At 42.2% G+C, this 22193-nt stretch overlaps 1 long non-coding RNA gene across 1 annotated transcript; it reads right to left on the bottom strand.

Annotated features, from left to right (window-relative positions):
* Window positions 1-17523: 17523 nt before the first annotated feature.
* Window positions 17524-21281, bottom strand: LOC134437566 (uncharacterized). Its single transcript, XR_010032416.1, has 3 exons — window positions 21247-21281; window positions 18204-18259; window positions 17524-17614 (listed from the first exon to the last, which is right to left on the bottom strand). It is a non-coding gene; the product is annotated as an uncharacterized LOC134437566 (long non-coding RNA).
* Between the last annotated feature and the right edge of the window lie 912 nt (window positions 21282-22193).

Genomic DNA, 22193 nt, shown 5'->3' with positions numbered 1-22193 from the left:
ATTTATGATTGTTGTCAACATGGCATGTTCGGTGTTAGCTAGCTAGCTGTATACCCATAACTAATACATGGCTAGCCGCTAGGTCGGTAGACCAGGTGTCATTCCCATCTATTTAGTAAGCGACTTACAGACTTTCAAAGCTCCCAAATGTCTCGTTTTTAATGACATGGATCTTATTAGAATTTGGGGCAGGCATATAATACAAGGCTGGATACCTAGCTCTGCTATTGACGACAGGTTAGTTAGCCACTAGCGAGGGCCTCTTTGTAGGTGAAGCGGCAACTTCCAGCCGTCGTAGCAGTGAATTCGTGTGATGACCACAGCCACAAACAAGTTTCCTAATAAATCGTGTTTTCACTTATACAGTTCAAAAATGCCTCGTTTTCAACCACATGACCCTCCTTGATCAATCAGCAAAATGTCGAGCAATTTGGGGCTTGTTAAATGGTTATATTTATGATTGTTGTCAACATGGCATGTTCGGCGTTAGCTAGCCAGCTACCCATAACTTTCCCGGATTGTCGCTCCCAACGCAGGACGCTCCCCGCTCGCTCCCACTAGCCAGACTATCGATCCCACCGCCATATAACGGAGCTAGTTATCTTTTTGATGTTAGTTTTTTGTTTCTAACCCTAGTTTTTTTTTTCTAAGACTAACCCTAACCTAACCCTAACCTGGATACCTAGGTCTGTGTTGTTGACGACAGGTTAGCTAGCCACTAGCTTGGTAGACTCGGTGTCATTCCCATCTATTTAGTAGCCTAAGCTACTCAAAGACTTCCAAAGCTCCCAAATGTCTCGTTTTTAATGGCATGTGTCTTGTTAGAAATTGGGGCAGCAATTTCATTCTACACCTACAGTAGTGGTCTGATAATAACGTGTGACTATCTGGTTCTGTAAAATGCTCAACTTAGCTTACCGAGCTAGTTTAAAACATCGAATGATCAAATGGTAATGTGTTGAGATCTATTTGTGCCCCATAAGTTCATGGTGTATTATTACATCAATCCATGTCAGCCACGAAATGTATTATCATCCAGGCTTTTTAAATTAAGTAAACACTTTCGTGCTGTACGTAGCACGGACGGACACCATGCTTCTTCTTAGAAAGTTTCCTGTTTACTAGGTAGCCCGGCCCCCCTCGCGATTTGATTGGCCCTGTCATCGGATAACTTTCAGCCTCGCAAAACGACCGGGGTCCGCTAGACTGCCCCCGGGAGCAAATTCAATTTGCGGTCGCTAGGGGCGTCTAGATTTCTAGGCTAGCACCTTGCAGTAAATGCAACAACACTCGGGTAGGCTGTGGTGCTGTAATGATGCTCAATTGCAAAAAGGCTTAAAGTGCGCCAAAATATTCCCACTGATGCCAAATTCTGACCCAAACATCTGACCTTTTTCCAATCTTCTGTTTTCCAATTTTGGTCAGCTTGTGCGAATTGCAGACGCATACTTTGGTTGAGACAAGTGGCCATTTGAGTTACTGTTGCACATGAACTAAGGATATGGATTACTGGAACCTTGTCCTGTCATCCGATGCCACCACGATAAACAAATGCAATGGTCGTTTCCCAGCCCTACCCCATCTCTCCCTCACACTTGTTTCCGTCTCATCTTACACTGTCCTAATAACAGCCGAAAAAACACCCAATTTTTTTTAATCTAAATTTCAAGAATTGCCTCCTGGATGCCATTGGACTGCCCTACATGGATATGCATAATTTAACCCTCTGGTTGTGTTAGAAACATGGTTACGTTCATGGTGTTAACGGTCAAAATTGACCGCCTACACAAAAAAGGTAATAATACATTGATTAAAAATCTGATTTGCATATTTTGTGATTAATACCTTTTAGACGTCCTTTTGAAACATTTCCAATGTGATTTAACTGTTATTCTGCTTTGTTTTAGTGGTTTGTGGGCTTTTTTTCTTATCTTGCACCAATTCGTTCTATTAACCCTCTGGAGTCTAGGGCGACTCAGAGGCTTTCAGGCCGTTTGGAACACCTTTACTTTTTTCAGTTATTTCAACTAACTGTAAATATCTATACTAATGTGGCACATATGGTTGTCTTCTGAAAAGCCTACAAAAAAAGAATATGAGAGTAAAGTGAATGTAATATAAATGTATATAACTGTGGGAGATGTAAATTAATGGTCCGTTCATTTTTGACCAAAACACCATGAATGTAACAAGTTGGTGTATCTTCCACAATTCTTAGGAATTTCATTATATTTCATTTTGACCATTTGAATAGGTAAGCTGGAGATTATCATGAAGTGTCATTTGTGTATGATGAAAAATAGAGAAGTTATTTAAGAATGAAGTTTCAAAACGGTCATTTTTGACCGTAACACAACCAGAGGGTTAAATCCATCCGTTCCATTCAGCCCATTGCCAGTGCCATTGAGAAAAACAAATATTTCCCGAGTTGGCAGTCTATGACCAGCAGAGGGCGCCAAATACAAGCTTTTTTACATCGTGTCTGCATATCAGATCAACTCTCCAAAATCTCACTGGCGCGGGCGCGACAGTGGGTAAATAATTGTGTTGTAACTGAACCTGGGGACGTCAACTGAAATTTGTGTGGGACGTGTGGCTCATCTCGCAATAAGCGTAAGACAAGGCTGAAGGTGAAGAAGTAAGCTAGACCTCTGTACAAAAGTCCCAAAGTGGCGTCTTTTGGGGTGTGTCCGCAGCCTGAGCGCAGCTGCGCCGCTCTCCATGGTGCTGCATTTGGACAACTGGGAATGAGCGGTGACTTGAGACAGTGTGACTTCAGTGAATATTTGATGTTGGGAAATGTGCTTGTCGAGTGCTGTAGTTAGGCTGTTGTATATTTATTTTGCTGTATGGTGAATGCATGGCGAATTCCTTCTCTATTGTTTCGTCTATGCCTATGAGCTAGGGCGCAGCCACCAAGTTGTTTGAAGTGTTGACGCGCAGTCACAATAAGATGCACCAATTATATCGGCCAGCCATTATTGTAAAGAATGAAATTAGAAATCATTTATGAACGCAACATTTGAGAGTGTGCTGGTCTGGTGGGGGCAGAAGTTGAAAGCAGTTTTGATCTTTAATTGCAAGCAGCCTTTGTCCAACTCCGAGCGCCCATTGGTGACAGAAGAGCAATTTTAAAACGGCAGGAAACGTTCGAGTTCGTTTTTTCTGTGTCTCTCTCTCTCTCTCTCTCTCTCTCTCTCTCTCTCTCTCTCTCTCTCTCTCTCTCTCTCTCTCTCTCTCTCTCTCTCTCCCTCTCTCTCTACTGTGTTCTGGGGTTTCCTTCAAAGAGTATCAAGGGCTTGGCGTTCCAGGCTTCAGGAAAATCCCACGCAAGGGGCTGAATGAGCTGAGCTGAGTGCCTGCTGGCAGTGGGATCTGAGGGAAAGGAGGCGGGGGGAGTGCGCTTTCGTTCCGTGCTACGGCGCGCGCTCCGGAATACAGGAGACCAACCCCCGTGGCCGCGAACGCTTTCGCTATCGGTCGTTGCATGCGCAATAGACGACTCAGCTGTCGATTCCGCCTGTGCCGAATTAGTTCGCATCAATTGCTGGCATCTCTGTTCTGCGGGCTGGCACGAAAATAGGTAAGGATTCATCTTTTTGTTCTGTTCTGTTGTCTAAAAAACAATGCAGTCCAACATATAATCACCGAATGGTGTTTATTGATTGTGTTGTTCATTAGCCTAATTCTTGAACATTAATTGGTGAGATCCGCTCATAACGCGGCATCAATGGGAGAGCATCTTGCCAACCGGGAGAAAATGGATGGTTCGCTGTTGTAAGCCTTTCATTTGCATCGAGAGCAAAATTTTGTGATGATTTTATTTTTACTATAATGATTTGCGCTCCTGTATGGGTACACGCCAAAGCAAAAAGCAATTTCATTCAAGATTCGCGGGAGCACCCATTGTTTTTCCTCTTGCCTGTTTATGGGAACAATAACTGGTTGTCGTGCTAACTGTATTAATGCACGCGTGAGTAGGTGACGAAAGCCCCCTCAACTTAAATGCTGTGAATCGCTGACAAGCGCGCGCGTGTGTGGCTCCCCCGCCACCCCCCTCACCACAAAAAGAAGCGATTATCCGCTGTTCACCATGACCTACGTACTTTTGCTGAAGGGAGTCACAAAATCTGCCATGAAAGGCAGTCGATTTACGATGTTACTATGTTCTGTCAGCGCTGACAAAAAAAATATTAGCATGGCCAATCGTGGAGATGCATTCATCCTCCACAATCACCAGCATCCAGCGCCCATACAGTCGGTTCGCTGTGACGTCTTGCTGGCTCTCTCTCTCCTCCCATTCACAGTGGCTATACGCTGCTTTGACAGGTTGTAGTTAGGGGGGCATTATTCCACCGTGTTCCCTGCCTTCTCTTCCCCATTGTCAATTCAGGCAGGTGTTATTAGTATGAATAGGAGGGTGATCTCCAGACCCCCTCCCCGCCTGCCTGCCTGACTGCCTGCCTGCGTGGCCTCGCTGGCACGAAATGAAAGGGTTGGGAGGAGAGGAAGCGCTATGTCAGCGGGATACAGATGTGTCGCTCTCCCTCTGAACTAAGTTTTGAGGGGCTGGCATTACTGTAAATGGGCTGTGAAAGAAAGTGCTTACAGTAGGGGCTGTGCTGTGTATTGGAGAGGTGCTCTCTCTCTCTCTCTCTCTCTCTCTCTCTCTCTCTCTCTCTCTCTCTCTCTCTCTCTCTCTCTCTCTCTCTCAGCCCTTTAAAACAGTTTATAGCCTGCTGAGGAGGCTTGGATAATGAGATACCATATGTGCAGTAGACCACTGGTTCAGGAGTTGGTCTTGGATTAAGTGAGCTTCTGCTTTCTCTAGGCTACCAGTGAGATAATACATGTGGATGGGGGAGTAAACAGCCACTGCCTTCATCTTTCATACATGGCTGGAGATCCTTTTAGACAAGGCATGACTACCCGGTGATCAGGAGAGACTGTCCTTGTATGTTACTTGAGGCTGCTGGCAGAATGGCATGGACTGTGGACTGGACTGCATTTATATAGTGGCTTTCTACTCCTGCGAGCACTCTATGCGCTTTATAATGTAGGCTATGGCTCACATTCACCTAATGTAAACACGGTATACACTGAAGCAGTGTTCACAGTGGCGTGTCTAGCAGGCACTTCGAAGAGTTTTTACCAGTCCTTCTAGAATTGTATTCCAACATTCTACAGCTCCCATAGATCTCTACGTTAAACAACACACAGTAATTGTGACATTGTAATGAGAACTCAAATTTGTCGCCAACGTTCTAATCACATAGTTCTAATCACAAGGGGCTCCTCAGAGTGACTTGACCCATAGCCCATCTTTTCTGCTAGGCCTATCGATGTCTTCTCATGGCCAAGGCTTTAAATTCCCATCCTGAGAGGATTCAGACTCTGCTCGGCACAATTTAGATGTCCTATCCAGTTTGGCTCCAGAGCCAGCGTTTTCCCAATACAATCGTCGAGATTGGGTAAGATTGATGTTGAGCAAGCACAAGACATAAACTCAAGACTTTTGTTGTCAATATTCGGTTTCCATTGATGAACAGGCTGGTGGAGGTGCTTTAATGTGGAATGGTGGACTGAGTGAGATACAGATAGAAAACCATTTCAGTTTCACAAAAGGTAATCTCACAAATAATGGGTAAACTTGGCAATGTTCCTCCATCTATCTAGGAATGCAAAAGATTCAGAAAGCCACAGGCGCATGCACCCAGGCACACGACTGGGATGTGTCACTGTTGTGATGACACCCTTACACCACTGGCTTAAGCTGTCAGATCCTGTAGCGTGCAGATGGGCATACAGTACTGGGGGCTGGTGGGCAGAGGCTTGGCACCCTCCTGGGTGAGCAGGGAGAGGGCTGTGTGGTTCTACAGTAAGCAGTGGGTGAGGGGGATGGAAGAGGATTGAGGCAGGGAGCCAAGGCAAGGCAATTGTTTTGGTATAGTGCATTCCATACACAAGTGCAATTCATTGTGTTTCACAAAAAAGTAAAATAAAATAAAATAAAAATAAAGGGAGGAAGGGGGAGTGGGATAAAGGTGGAGTAAGAAGAGGAGAAAGAGAGGATGGATGGAGAGTGAGGGGAGATGATGGGAGAGAAAGAGGGAGGGCAGGACGGATTGAAAGAGAAGGTGGATGATGAGAGAGAGGATGGGATAGAAAGAGAGAGGATAAGAAGAGGAGAAAGAGAGGGTGGATGGAGAGAGAAGGGGGAGAGAGATGGATTGAAGGTGGATAGAGCGAGAGGGCGGGAGATGAATGGATGAATGGCAAGAGAGAGGGGAAGAGAGATAGAAGGAGGCCAGGGCTGTAACAATATCGTATCGACCTGAAAAATCACAATACTCAGAGTCATGATACTGTATTCCTGTGCAAGACAGCAGTTTCGTGATACGCCCTTTCAAAGTTCTGTTACCCTTCAGTCCAGAAAAAAACACGATATGTGCACTAGTTCCAGTTTCACATCATCATGATTATTATTTTTAAATTTTGGGTTAAACTAGTACTGCATTCTACCTACAACCTGTCAGTGTTTTTATATTACTTTATAATGTTGCCAAATGTGAAAAAAGCAAAGTAATTCATTGAAAACGATTCATCGTGAGGTGTATCGAACCGTAGGTCAAAGACCGTGATACGAATTGAATCGTGAGTTGAGTGTGTTGTCACAGACCTAAGGGAGGGAATAAGAGAGGAGGAGAAATAGGGATGAAGGGAAAGAGGGATGACAGGAGGAGGGTGGTGAATGGAACACTAGGCTACAGCTGCTTTCTCGTGCAGACTCAGCCGGGAAGCTGATTGGTCAGTCACACGTGAAGTACCATTCTCTCTCTCTCTCTCTCTCTCTCTCTCTCTCTCTCTCTCTCTCTCTCTCTCACACACACACATACACACACACACACACACACTTCCTTACCATTCTATTTTTTTCTGTCTGTTCATGTTCATCAGCATCATCATTTCTCTTTCAACCTTTCTTTTCAACTCTCTCTCTCTCTCTCTCTCTCTCTCTCTCTCTCTCTCTCTCTCTCTCTCTCTCTCTCTCTCTCTCTCTCTCTCTCTCTCTCTCTCTCTCTCTCTCTCTCTCTCTCACTCTCTCTCTCTCTCTCTCTCTCTATATATATATATATATATATATATATATATATATATATATATATATATATATATATATATATATCCTTTCCTCTGTTAATCTCCAGCTCAGGTCTCTACTCTCTCTGCCTCCCCCTTCCCCTTGTTTCTCTGTCTGTCTGTCTGTCTGTCTGTCTGTCTGTCTGTCTGTTTGTCTGTCTGTCTGTCTCCGCTTGGAACCAACCCACTTACTGCTGTGTCGAGTACAAAGCTGAAAGGTATGCATGGGTGACGCCCATTACCAGACCTTACTCACAGTTGCTTATGAAATCAGCAAGATTCCGATTCTTTAGCAGTCAAATTTCATTTGCATCACTGAGTGATGACGATGGGCGAGAGAGAGAGAGAGACAGAGAGAGAGAGAGAGAGAAAGCGATGGAGGTAAGAAACGATCTGGTGTGAGGGAGATGGAGAGCGAACAGAAAGACAAATGTGGAGAGAGCGAGAGAGGTGGAGATGGAGGCAAAAAAGATGTTGAGGAAAAAGAGAAATAACAGAAAGATAAAGGTGGAGAGTGAGAGAGAGAGAGAGAGAGAGAGAGTGAGAGAGAGAGAGAGAGAGAGAGAGAGAGCTCCACACCACTCTCCACAGTGTGCATAATTCAGAGCTTGAGGAGGGGAGGCAGATGGAGGAGGCATTCGGGTTCTTGTGTAAGCTCCACATCTGAGCTCTTTCAAGATGCCTAGGAAGAGGAGAGGGGAGCAGAGGAGAGGATAGAAAGGAGGGGGGGGGGGAGGAAAGCAAAGGAGAGGAGAGGAGTGGAAATCAAAGGAGAGAAGAGGAGAGGACAGGAGAGGAGAGGAGATGGATCTTGTGTAAGCGCCACATCTGAGCTCTTTCACCATCCCTGGGAAGCTGAGAGGAGAGGAGAGGAGAGGAGAGGAGAGAAAGGAGAGGTAGAAAATGGTTCTTGTGTAAATGGTAGAAAGAATTGACGATGAGAGAAGAAAGCAGAGGAGAAGAGAAGGTAAAATATGAAAAGACAGGTGTGGAAGAACCATACATAGGAAAAGAGGAGAGAAGGAGAGAGGGAGCAGAGAAAAGGGGATTGATTAGGAGAAATGAAGAGTGAACGGGGGAAGTGAGCGAGTGGGGGAAAGAGCAGCGATCGGAACAGAACCGAAGATAAAGGTAGAATAGAAAGGAAAAGAGTAGTGATGAAAGAGAAGAAGAGAACTGGGGACACTGGAAGAGAAGGAAAGGGGACTGAAGAGGAATGCAATAAAAAAAGGGCAGCGAGGACAGTAGAGGAGCTGAAATGAGAGAGAAAAAATGTGATAGAACAAGGGAGAAATGGCAAAGAAAAGGAGAAGGGGAAGAACAGAGTTGGTAACAGACTCAAAGACACAAGCAAAGTAGGGGAGAGATGAGACAGAAGAAAAGGATAAAGAAAAAAAGAAGAGTGGTTGAAGAACTGATGAGGAGAGGTGAATAAGGTGGAGGAGAGATGAGAGGTAAGGAATGGCGGAAGAGGAAATAATAGGAGAGGAGAGGTTGACGTAAAAACAGAAACGATGCAAGAGATGGGAAGTAGGGGAGAAGGAAGAATAGGAGGGCCAAAAAGGAAGAGAAAGTGCAAAGAGGAGAGGAAAGAATAGAGGGAAGGAGAAGAGAGGGAAGGAAAGGGGGAGAGGAAAGAACAGGAGAGGAGAGGTAAGAGATGCAAGGATGGGAAAGTATGTAGGGGAGAGGAGAGGAAAGGAGGAGGAGAGAAAGGAGAGGTTAAAAAACAAAATGAATGGGAAAAGAGGGAGAGGAAAGAATGCGATGCGATACGATACGATACGATACAATATGATGCAATACCATAGAACTTAATTGTCAGTTTTCACTGAAATTTATTTTGCAATGTCTGATCAAGGCTTGTTTCAGACAGGACATACACATAACATCACAAGGAGAGGAGAGGAGAGGTAAAGAAGTGCAAGGAATGGAAAAGAGCTGGGAGAGTAAAGAAAAGGGGAGAGGAAACGGGGAGGAGGAGGGGCTTTCTTTAGGGACTTGTTTCCAATTTTAGCTCCTCCAGTGGGTGCTGGAGTGCCGCGCCGCGCCATGCCGTGGGCCTACACAGCACACTAAATAGACTGCGGGACTGCTGGGCGTTTTCCACAGGCAAATGCATGCGCTGCTCCTACTGTAGCCCAGCCATCACGCTGTCTGAGCGCTCGGCTCTCTCTGAGTCTCGCTCTCAGAAGCTGCAAAAAAAGGTCTGGCCACTGACCCATATTTGTTGAACAACAGATCTGGGATCTGTCATTTTCCTCTCTCCTCCTTTGGTTTTTGTGGTGAAGGCTGTGTTTTATTCATGAGGCAGAGAGGAGGGAAGAGAGGGGCAGCGTGCTGTAATAACTGATCTGAAATCAGAGTGAGCTGCCTTTTTTTTTACTGGAGTAATATGGGGTGCGTTGGTATTTCAATGACCAGACTAATGCAGACTAATGCATTATTTATGCATGCGCATGTCACATGTACTGCACACTACTGTACATGAACGTGCAATTACAGCTTCCATGTGTTACTGTAATTGGTTGCCTTTAGCACAGTGCGATAACATGTGTGAGGCTGACATTTCTTTTCTGTTCCAATTGACAATCTTAAGAATGAAGCAACCGTAGTAATGCTGAAGGTTCACAGCCCTTTTTTTTTTTTTTTTCCAATTTACAATCATACGAAAGGGGGAACCAAACGGCATCATCACATTTCTTTTCTGTTGCAATCAGGAGTGTGTTTCTCGAAACCATAGTTGCTAACTACGTTAGCTACGGTAGGCTACTTTGTTGTTTGCTATGCAATTTCACATTGACAACCCAATTTGCTAAATGGTTAACAACTATGCTTTTGAGAAATGCACCCCTGAGTTGTATGAAGCAGAAGTATAATACTCTTACAGATGCAATTACAACACAGTATGATATTACATAGTTGAAACCATGCAGTGTCACACCAGTAGGGTAGACTGAGTACAGTTGAGTACAGGGTAGGCTACAGTTGAGACAAACCAAATATCTATGGGTAACGAGACTCTGATTAAATTTTTGCTGTGGACATGCGCATCGATATCCTCTTTGATCATGGGAAATTTGAAACTAGTACAGAACGCAGATCCAAAGATATTGGGGAAATGCGGTTTTCGACAGGTCAGATTTACTTCTTCCGGGTCCTTCAACAATGAATATCTAATTACCAGTAGGCGCAGTTATCCTCACATCCTGAAATATGTTCTGTCCAAAACAACATTCTTTTTAGGACCTTTTAATAGTCTCATTTGTGCATGGAAAGGGACAAAAATAAAAGTGTAGGCCTACCCAACTGTACTCAGTCTACCCTAATGTTGTAATTTCATCTGAAAGAGTACAGTAGGCCTACTTCTTGTTCTACTTTATACAACTCTGGCTCCAATTTGATAACCATAGGAATGAAGCAACCATAGTAATGCTGACAGTTCCCATTTCTATTCAGTTACTTTATTTTTCATGTAGTAATTTATGTAGCCCACACATATGGAAGAGGGAACCATAGATATACTGAAGGTTTCTTTCCTTCAGTAGTCTGAATTGGTGTGCAAATATTTTAAAACAGTGCAATTCTCCTTCTCCGCCCTAAAGTACCTTTTGACCAATCACAGCGCAGCAAAAGGACGACCTCGGACAAACCTCGGACAGTTTTGACAGCGCTCCATTGAACTCAATTCTGAAATCGCATGTTTTCAAGTAGCCTAGTGTTTAGCAAGATATTACGGTCGTATTATTATTAAAATATGATTGGAAATTGTATCTGGGGTATTTGTGAGAAAGGTGCAAGTTTCCCCGCGATGTAACAGGAGGTAATCGCTTTCCTCTTTACCTAAAACCAGACTAATATTAGGCTACTAGCAGTTGAATAGTCTGGCTTGAAGGGTCTCGGCATCCTCACTCGACTAGAAAGCGCACGGATCAACAAACATGATCATGCCACCATCCCACTCGTGTAGCTTTTCAATAAGGTTGTAAGCAAAACACGAACCTATTTCAGGGTAGGATTTTGGTTTTCTGACCTAAATTAAGTTAAGTTAACTGTCAGTCACGTCAGGATTGTTTTGACTAGCAGCCGATGGACGTTATTTTGTTGAGCTACTGAAGACATAAACGCCAAACGTTAATGTTACATGTGGTTGTTATGATGTGGTAGCTTTGAAGATGACAACATCCATCACGTTGGGTGATTTCGTCCAACAACTACAGTTTGAGCCAGGGACACCATGGTGCCACTGGTTACAATATGCCTATCGATACCAGGGTGAGAATTTGAGATCCCACAACAGGCAAACAACTGTGATGCATGACAGTTCAAGAAATAAAAATTATGAATGGAGGAGTGCTTTTTTATTTCTTAGGAGTGAACACCTGCTGCGATAGGCAGTCACTGCATTAATCACGTTGATATCACAGCATTGAAAGTTTATCTGTCCGGCCTAGCAACTGTAACCCAAGAGGCGAATTAAAATTTTAAAAAAATGTTTGTAGGCCTAATTAATTGAAAAAAACAAAACTTTGGTTGGCTGTCTTTTTTACTCGCTGCCTGGTTTCCATGGTTGCCATGGTGCCATTTCAGGGAGTCAGACACTGATATGACAACTATGTTCAGGTCACTCTGTCTCCACACATCTCCCTTTCCTTTTCACACACATGATGCTGTGTGTGCGTGTGCGTGTGCGTGTGCGTGTCTGTGTGTGTGCCTGTGAACTGACTAGTGTGAACTACAGGTATGTGTAACGGTCTAATGTGCTGTATCAGTGATCTGGTGTGTGTGTGTGTGTGTGTGTGTGTGTGTGTGTGTGTGTGTGTGTGTGTGACTGTGTTGTGCGTATCAGTGTGGTATGATTGTTTGTAGGTGTGTGAGAGGTATAATCTGGGGTATACCCGTGAGAACCATCAACAATGAGATGGCCTGCCATTTACTCTCAATGTGGCCTGCTCATCGATCCCCTGCTGGACCCCATGACCTCATCGTTATCAACTCTTACCCAATCAGCATCATCCTTATCACACTGCAAAAAAGCCCTCTAAAAAAATAAGCAAAAAATATAGTGTTTTAGGTGAAAAATTGCTTATTTTGAGCTAAATAATCTGCCAGTGCAGCGAGCAAATTGGACTTGGTAAGAATTCTTAAAACAAGAAAATAATATCTAAGCCGTAGGCATAGAAAAACACTTAAAACAAGTATAAAAATCTTATTTTTCTGTTGCTTGTTAAGATTGTTTTTCTTATTTTAAGCAATTTATTCTCCTTTATTAGTCATTATTGCTTAGAATTAGATGTCCTCCAAGAAATTATTGCTCAAAACAAGCATACAATACGCTTAAAACAAGGCAAATTTACTTGTTTCCAGCTCATTTTAAGTCTTAAAACTAGTCTGATTTTCTTAGCTAGAATACTTATTTTCTCATGTAGAATTAATATCTTGTTTAGGTGTATGAGAAAAATATACTTGACAAGAACGTCAAAACATTTCTTTTATTAATATTTCATCAGCTGGACAAACATGCAGTCAAACGATAATAAAACACCAAAATCTAGACAATATAATCGTATGATTTAACAGAAATTAAACAGAAAACCTGAAATTATCAGTGTACTGTACCACATTAATTTATGTGGCCTGTTCAGAAATGTCATCTTTTTCATGAATGCTTACAACCACCAGCAAATTCTAAGTAATGTCATAATCGCTTGGGCAAATGAATAATAGTGGGGTCCTCTGCATGTTAATCCACCATTTTGAATGCAGTCAGATATCTCTGGCCGAAAAACATACTCTCAACAGAACAGTATGTGTCTATTTACTCACTTATTTACTTAGACATTCATGAAAAAGATGTTATTTGTGAATGGACATTTTAGAATTAACTGCCCACAGGAGCACTTTTGACTCTTTGATTCTTTCCCAAAGTGGGGGAGGAGAGGGAGAGAGAAATGTTTTCAATTATGATATCAATGTGTCCATGAAGTGCTACTGAGGCGTTATTACGCCTTTCATTATAGTGCTCATCTTTTAATCTGCATAGAAAATGCTTAGAAAAAAAACCCTCAATGATACTCAATGCCATGCTGAGCTAAAAAATCATCAACTCAGATCAGAGAACAGCACAGAAAAGTATGCATAGAAATGTGATGCATTGTCCTTTTATACAATGGCTTAGAACCTGAGATTGCCAGTGTCCAACATATTTACTGTAGTTTATAGTGATTGAACCTTTTGGGCATATTTTCCAAATTCACCAGAACATATATTTCAGTTCATCTGGATACTTAAAATTGTAAATCCAAATCCACAGAGTTGAGATTGAGGGTATATACCGGTAACCGAGTCCAAAGAGCATCACACATGCACAAGAGATGCTCCGAGTTCACTGTACAGCTCCATGCCTTGTATCACAGTGTCTGGCACGGGATGTTCCTTGCAAACCATATACGTAGATGTGCAGTCTGCCTTTGGATCACTTCGCCACTCTAGTCCTGATGGTGGAAAAAGAAAATGCAGAAAGCTTAACACTGTGCACACACTTTTTATGTAGCTTTAATGGCACTAAATGTAAAAATGCTGATGTCTAGTGAATGACAACCATGGCCACTAATACGGGGCATTTAATAGTGTGCTCGTCAGTGATATGCAGGTGCCATTTATCGCGTGCTCTCTTTATTGGGGTGCAGATAGTTTGTGAACATCATAATCAGAACTGTTCAAAATTCAGAGTCAGTGAACCTAGAGGTGGGCCATGCGTCTCCCACACCTAATGTCTGACCTTCTAATACCTGATACCCAACTTCATTAGATTGTTTGCAACTCAAACACAATGTTTCCATTAGCTGTTGGAGCCATGAGTTATCCTACCTTCCTTCTGGCAACGCCTCCCTTCTCCTTGACAACCTCCAAGATGCTTCCTCAAGTATATGTCAGGCACAGGAACTCTGCATTAACCAAAGACACAGTACAAGAAAATTGTCAGGCCCAGTTGTGTTGTGCTTCCTGTCTGTCCTGTGACTTGTGACTATGTCTTTCTATCTCTGGGCCTGCAGGTGGGGCAACACCTGTGGTCAAGCCACAAAGACATCCTACAGGACAGACATACAGCTCCAGGCCTTTTTATTAGAATACCATGAAAAAGTTGATTTATTTCCATAATTCCATCAATAATGTTAAACTGTCATGGATTGTAGATTCATGGCCCAGTTTTTTAACTATTCCAATCATTATTTTTTTCTTTTTATATACGTTGGCCTTCCAGCTCAAAAAACCCATGAATTGGGGAATTCGCATTATTAGAATATTGTTATAAAATCACATTTTTCTTCATCAAAATTTGGGTCACATTAAATCAGTTGAAATTTGGTACTTTCTACATAACATGCAATGGTCAATACTTGGTTAGGACATTCTCTGTCTTCATAATGGCCATGATGCGTTTAACATTGAAGTCAATGGCAAAAACAGTGCATGGGAGTTATGGAAGCCCAGATATCCTTGATGCTTTGCTGTCAGCTGTTCTTGTTTGTTGACCTGGTACCCCACACTTCACTCTTCAATATACCCTGTAGATTTCCATGCCACGTTTTGGCGCTAACTCACCAGTTTAATTCTAAATAACCAGAAATGAAACCCCATTGATAATGAATGGGGTTTGATTTCTGTTGAGTTAGAATTAAACTGGTGAGTTAACACCAAAACGTGGCATGGAAATCTTCGGGTATATTGAAGAGGGAAGTGTGGGGCACCAGGTCAACAAACAAGAACAGCTGACAGCAAAGCATCAAGGATATCTGGGCTTCCATAACTCCCATGCACTGTTTTTGCCATTGACTTCAATATTAAACGCATCATGGCCATTACGAAGACAGAGAATGTCCTAACCAAGTATTGACCATTGCATGTTATGTAGAAAGTACCAAATTTCAACTGAGTTAATGTGACCCGAATTTTGATGAAGAAAAATGTGATTTTATAACAATATTCTAATAATGCGAATTCCCCAATTCATGGGTTTTTTGAGCTGGAAGGCCAGCGTATATATAAAAAGAAAAAAAATAATGATTGGAATAGTTAAAAAACTGGGCCATGAATCTACAATCCATGACAGTTTAACATTATTGATGGAATTATGGAAATAAATCAACTTTTTCATGGTATTCTAATAAAAAGGCCTGGAGCTGTACATCAACACTTAACCCTTTAAGCGCCAAAGTCGCAGAATTGCGACGGTACGTCATCATGAACAAAAGCGCATGTAGATCAAACCAGCGGTCTTAATAGTGTTCATCCTCCCTACCAGTAGTTGGCAGACATGCTACCCTTTCAAACAAGACTACGATTGCGTCATTTTGTAGTTCACAGAGTCTTTGGTGAAGCAGTAAAACACGCGACCTGTGACACGACCACAAAATGCGGAAGTAGCCACTTTGCGTCTTTGACTCGAGGCGTACGAGTTGAGTTTGTGTTGTTATCAGTGAACTATCAGCGAGCTATTTCATCATGGCTAGTGAGAAGTTGAATCGTGATGAAGTTCTGAGCATGGTATTTGCCTATTCTGACTCCGAATGACAGTTTTTAGCTCACGAGGAGGATAATGATCGGACGAGCACTCTTTGTTTACCGTGGCGAAACTTCCGAAGATGCCGACATGCGAAGCAAGGATGTTCTCTAAGCACACACACACATTGAAACTCATTCGGTGACTTTATCCGATCTCAAGTGAGTCGGTGGTAGTGGCAAATGCAGTCGTAGTGTCCATACAGGTATTGGTGGAGGAATTAGGGGTGAGAGAAGTGGGTCTGGTAACGTTAGCTTGGGCTCCCTCCATTCAGCCCCCGGTTATGCGGGTAGCCACCTATCCGGACGCAAACGCAATACTCCTGGGATCAGACAAACACTGTTCACCAAGCAGCACACACACACACACACACTCATTCTGTCCCTCTTCCTGACTTCTACTGGGTGGATGGCAGCGGCGAACGTGGCCATATCTCCGTATGGAGAGGTTTTGGTAATAAAACGCACGGTGAAGAGAAGACGCACAGGCAACCCTAGAACATGAATGTTTTAGACTCGTTGTTGACAATCAGACTGGTCACAGCGTTTTGACTGTCTTTGTAAGAGTTATACAAATCAGTAAAACAAATCAGTAAAACAGCAAATAGAGACGAAAGAGGTGGCGATATATTTCCCTCAAACGGGGGAGAGGGTGGAAGGGCGCTGCGCTCTCCACGCGAGGGGGCGGGGATTGTGTTCCTGATCGGCTTCAGGTGTCAGGCTATAACGTAGCCTAATTATGTTGGACACAATACTACGGACATGATACTTGTGATTTCATACCCATTATGTTGACAGTTTGCCCATTAGTTTTGTGAAATGTAAGTGACAAACTGTAGAAGTCACTGAGCTAGACTGTGCCATGATCAACCATTTTACTGCCTATACAGCGCCTGCTCCAAAGGTCATAGTAGGCTATACAGATGTAGAAATAGGCATAAATATGAATTGAATATGTGTGTGCTGACCTTTTCTGTGAAAGTTTCACAAGATGAAAAGGTACAGGTTACAGATACAAACATGTTCGGCCCTCCAGGCAAAAGTAGTAATTGTTGCATTATATATTTCAATATTATTGCATTAGTCCTATATTATTGCAATATTACAATATATACTATATATATTCTGCCTAAAACTACTTATTTCCTTGACCATAGTGTATGTGCACTATGTGATAGTAATGGAATGTCAAATATTGCTAAATAAATTCAATAATCTATTGAAAATTATCAATATTTTCCAAAAATTATTAAAAATTCAAAATGGCCGCCACCATATGACGTCATAATATGCAAATTAGGTATGCATATTTACTCCCAATATAATCTTGGGGTCATCCCCAATATTTGTCTAATTGACAGTCAAGCTCTATCTGTTACCAGTGTCAAGCCACAGTCATTTGAATTTATCATGCCAACATTCAGCTTTTTTGAAAAATAAATTGTGTCGCTTATATACTATATATATTCTGCCTAAAACTACTTATTTCCTTGACCATAGTGTATGTGCACTATGTGATAGTAATGGAATGTCAAATATTGCTAAATAAATTCAATAATTATTGAAAATTATCAATATTTTCCAAAAATTATTAAAAATTCAAAATGGCCGCCACCATATGATGTCATAATATGCAAATTAGGTATGCATATTTACTCCCAAAATGATCTTGGGGTCATCCCCAATATTTGTCTAATTGACAGTCAAGCTCTATCTGTTACCACTGTTAAGCCACAGTCATTTGAATTTATCACGCCAATATTCAGCTTTTTTGAAAAATAAAGTGTGGCGCTTAAAGGGTTAAATACTATCTGTTATGACATAATGTACCACCATACTTACTTCACTCAATGTCAGCAACGCAGGCCATGCGGTGTAGACTGCCAGCGTATCTTAGACAAGCCTTTTGCACCTATGACAAAACACATAATGAGAGTGCTGGAGTTGATGTAACAGAAATTACAAGATAAGATGAGGGCTAACATCACAATGGCATTGACTGACTTCCTGTAAAACCTAAGTTGAGACCAGGGGTCAAGGAGAGTAGAGTAGCCTCAATCAAATATAATCTGCCATATCAAATAGCCTATGTCACTGCATAGATGTTGACTGACGCATGTTGTTGGATTACCAATGATTTTGCATCCTCAAGCAACTCCACACCATGCATGAAACACCACTTCTTGTTGTCTATGGCAAGCAAGTCAGGTACATCTTCACCACTTTTAGACTGGGGAATATTGTCACCATTTAAAAATATTGGTACATAAGTGACTACAGCCACTTAAGACTAAGACAGCGTGAAATTAAAAGTTAATTAAAATATTTTTCACCATATCCATGTTTCATACAATACAAAATAACTGTTGACACCATGCCAACATGAAAATGACAGCTAATTGGCTAAAAAATATGTTTATCCTCATTTTGCTTTGGTGTAAGTAAAGTGTTCAAGCAGAGGGTAAAGTGTAAAAACAATTGAACATGGACATAAATCCTACCTTTTACAATGACTGTCTTCAAAGTCACATCTTCCACTCGCACAGGGGGCAACCATCTGTCAAGTTGAAAAACAGAGGTGAACCTTTTCTCACAATATCGGCAAACATGGCTTTTCAAAGGTGATATTCAGGACTGGCCAATAGTGACGCCCATTACAAAAAATAAGATACATATTTTGAGTAACATGTGGGGCATTACAGGGCAATAGCAAGCTAGAGAGCAATAGCTAGCTGCTAAGCTAAACAGCAGCAGGTGTTAAACTATGTTTAAAATAATTATGCTGGTAATTTACACTTCAGACTGGATAAACCTTAAGGCAACTTTTTTTTTACTCCTGAAGATGTTGCACAAGATAAGCTAGCCTACTGTTTTAAGGACTGTCCACACCGAGCGGAATTTCCGCGCGGATATTCGCAGCGAAATTCGCAAAATTAACAAACAAATGTATTCTAATTACTCTGTGCACACCGAAAAGCGAAAATCCGCAGCGGAGAAAAAATAACAAATCTGTCTGTTTTGACGGCGGATTTCGCAAGCGAAAAACGGGGTTTGGCCAATCAGACACTGACTTGACAGTGACATCAGCTCCAGCGCAGTTCTCAAACTGAGCTCGAAGTGGCGAATGATGGTGGGGGAGCGCGGAAGGACTGTTTGCATAGACTAACTGCAAAAAATAACCGTTAAGAAATAATTTCAAAACTTGTTGCGTGCAAAGGAGTCCAACGGATGTCTTACGCTTTCTGATAGGCTACATTACACTAATTCCAAGCGAGATTAAATTGTCTGAACACTTCACGAGGTGGTGCAAAGGACTGCTGTGTGATCTGTGTCGGGCACTTGCGCGTGTGGGTCTGTCCGAGAGCGCAGATCTCGAAAGCAGGAGCACAACCTGTGCGGTCGTGGACCCCGTAGCGAGAGTAGGCTACCACCACGGACCTCTTGTAACCACTTAGGATATTTCATATCTAATGAACATTTCAGGTATCATCCGTGTAGCCGACGCGCACATTTGCATCGTGGAGAAGGCCTATTGAAAGTAGCTGGTCAATACAATGACAAGCACGAAGAAAGGCTTCGCGTTATCTTTCCACAGCGAACGTAGGCTATAAATAACACTAATGAAATAGGCTATTATGTCTCTCATCGGTTGAGACAGCAGCTCAAAGGAGAGGGAGAGATAGAAGGTGTGTGTGTGTGTGTGTGTGTGTGCGCGCGCGCGCGCGCTGATAGTCTCCTGACGCACAGAGAAACCTGGCCCATATTGATTTTAAGCGTCCCAGCTTAAACTTCACTGATTAAAAACAGTAGTTCTGAGGAGTTGTAAGCATTTTCATAGCACACTCTACAGAATATTCCCATTTAGATGCTTCATTAGCCTACTAGTCACATATAGCCTACACTATGCCATTGCGCAATTTCGCTGGTAAGCTGGGAGTTTCACGTGCAGTGACTTTGGCGTCATCAAATAACAGCAGAATATGGGATAGGCCTACTAGTTAGGCCTATATGGAGAAGGAAGTCCCGCCAGCAATGTAGGCTATGGGGCGACCATGTTTGCAAACTTTGTTAGAAGTATGCTATAGATAGTGATGTAGGCCAGTCATGAGCGCCAGCCACTGCGCCGTTAACTGTACTTGGGGACTTTTGTATGCTCTCCAAAATATTCCAGAGGTTACCTTTTGTCGGAAGTGCAGTTACGCACGACCGCAGTAACTTCTGGCTTCGGTGGAAACGGTTGTAACTAGGGAATTTACTCTATGTATGCACCCATGTAAACAACTGACATGGTAGCCTTGAGCCACAGCTAGAGCATCTATGCTCTCTACAAAATACCCTATGAGACAGCTCGCGCGTCTTCTCAGCGCTCCACGTGAAAACGACTGTGTAGCCATTTCCCCCCTCATTTATCCTCCACCTGTTCTTCCTCGGGCTTGTCCACTAATCAGTGCTCCATCCGCTAGGATGGAGTATGTGTGCGTGTGTTCATAAAACAGATAGAACAATAAAACATTACACCTGGTCACACATAGTTTTTTTTTAATGGGCTATCTATTTCTCGGGGCGTGCAACGGCTTTCTGTTGCGCAAGATGACTTGTTCGTTGTCGCATCGGTTTATTTTAACTTATGTAGCCTTATGTAGCCTAACTTATTTAGAGACCCCTTCAACATTTCCCAAATCATATTTTCGGGGGATCAGGGGGTCGAAACCTGGTTGAGACGACAGCAAGCCATTCCTTCTCTGTATGAAGAGGAATGCAACGGAATGTGCAGACAGCATATGACCACGTTGGTCAGCACGGCTTGAAAGGANTCTGCCTACATTAAACCTCATGGAAAGGCCTAACTGGCTTTGTTGCACTACAGATTTCTTGTTGACTTGTTGAGTGGGGAGTTTGGCAGCGAGCAGACTTAAAATGCATTTCCTTCAGCTGTCTCCGCAAGGGCAAAACCGAAGTTGTGCTTAACATTTCAGCCTATTATTCCAGAATTGTTGACTTTTTTTGCTGCAAATAAATGAGAATAAGGGCGTCATGGATGTTGAATTTGGCATTTGCCTTCAGGCTCACGTGTCTCGGCATCCTTAACAGTTACAGGCCATTGAGGGTGCAATAAAGCATCAGACAATATCATCATTGGCTCGCTTTATCTCAGTGGCCCTTTGCATTTACGCAGACGGACAATCGCGGAAACAGAGCGAAATAGAACGCGGAAAACTGAAAAATCGCTCCGCAAATGTTTTTCGCCGGTGTGGACGTTTTTTTCGCTTTCCGCAATATTCGCATTTTCGCTTTCCGCTTTTGCGGAAATCCGCTTTCCTCGCCTGTGTGGACAGCCCTTAAGAGTGGATATTTGAATGCAAGACAAACAGCTTGTCAGATCACACAGCATGATCTAACAATCGTATCAGTTAACTTTCCATACAGACAAAAACGCCAAAAACATCACAATAGCGTAGTATACTTCACAAATGACTGTAATGGTGTCTTAATACAAGCATATTGCCAAAGATGACAAGGATTGAAACGGATTGTGAAACTTACCCGGCTGAAAACGATTGCCTCAATTTCAAAGCAGGAGACCAACTGACGAACAGGAAGTGACGTAATTTTTTGTTTTTGTTTGTTATCCCACCTGAATTACAGCATGAATTTCACATATATAGTTTTGATTTATGTAAAATATTTCTGTACCAATAAGGTAACAACTTGGTGCCAGCAGGAAGAAGATAAATACCGTCAATGAAAATGTGTTTCGACAATAGGCGATTCATTTCTTACTGCCACCTACTGTTCTGGAGTGTGATGTGCATGTCAGTTAATATTATGAGCTTTTTTCAAGTGCATACATTATTTGTTTAGGCCTAGATTATTTGTTTAAAAGTTCATACGCGGACAGTTCAAATGGTGTTTATATGATTTCAATGAATCATTTTTCCATTTTATAATAATATTCCTTAAATGTATGTATACATATTTCTTAATATTTACCAGGACCCAGAAACATTTTTTGAGTGTGCCTTAAAAATGAACACAAAAAAACCTGTTGCCCTTACTGTTGCAGTTGTGCAACAGGAAATAAAACGTGCATTGAAGCACTTTATTTTGTCAAATCATATTGATCTAGATGTTATAACTTCCACTTTTGTTTTTATCAGCAGCAAGGACCATGCTATACATCTTATCATAGAATTAAGTGAAATAACTCACAACCTTTTTTGCTCTGATGACGGAAACTTTACAAAAATTGAGACAGAGCAGCATCTTAAAAAAGCAGCATCCTGAACAACAACATGCCCCCTAAACAACATTATATGCAACATTTACCTTCACACTGGGTACTTTGATGAGACACGTGTGCATGAGGTTAGAGTCAAAGCATTATTTGTTTTATTCTAAATTTCTAAATTAATTTAGGCCTATAAAATGTCTGCAAATGTCTTGTAAATCAAAGCAAAATGGCCCTGCCATGGGCAACCGGTAGGGCACTC

This window comes from Engraulis encrasicolus, chromosome 21 (genome assembly GCF_034702125.1).
Source record: "Engraulis encrasicolus isolate BLACKSEA-1 chromosome 21, IST_EnEncr_1.0, whole genome shotgun sequence".
In the NCBI taxonomy this organism is placed as follows: domain Eukaryota; kingdom Metazoa; phylum Chordata; class Actinopteri; order Clupeiformes; family Engraulidae; genus Engraulis; species Engraulis encrasicolus.
This window is presented reverse-complemented; position numbering and strand designations above follow the sequence as displayed.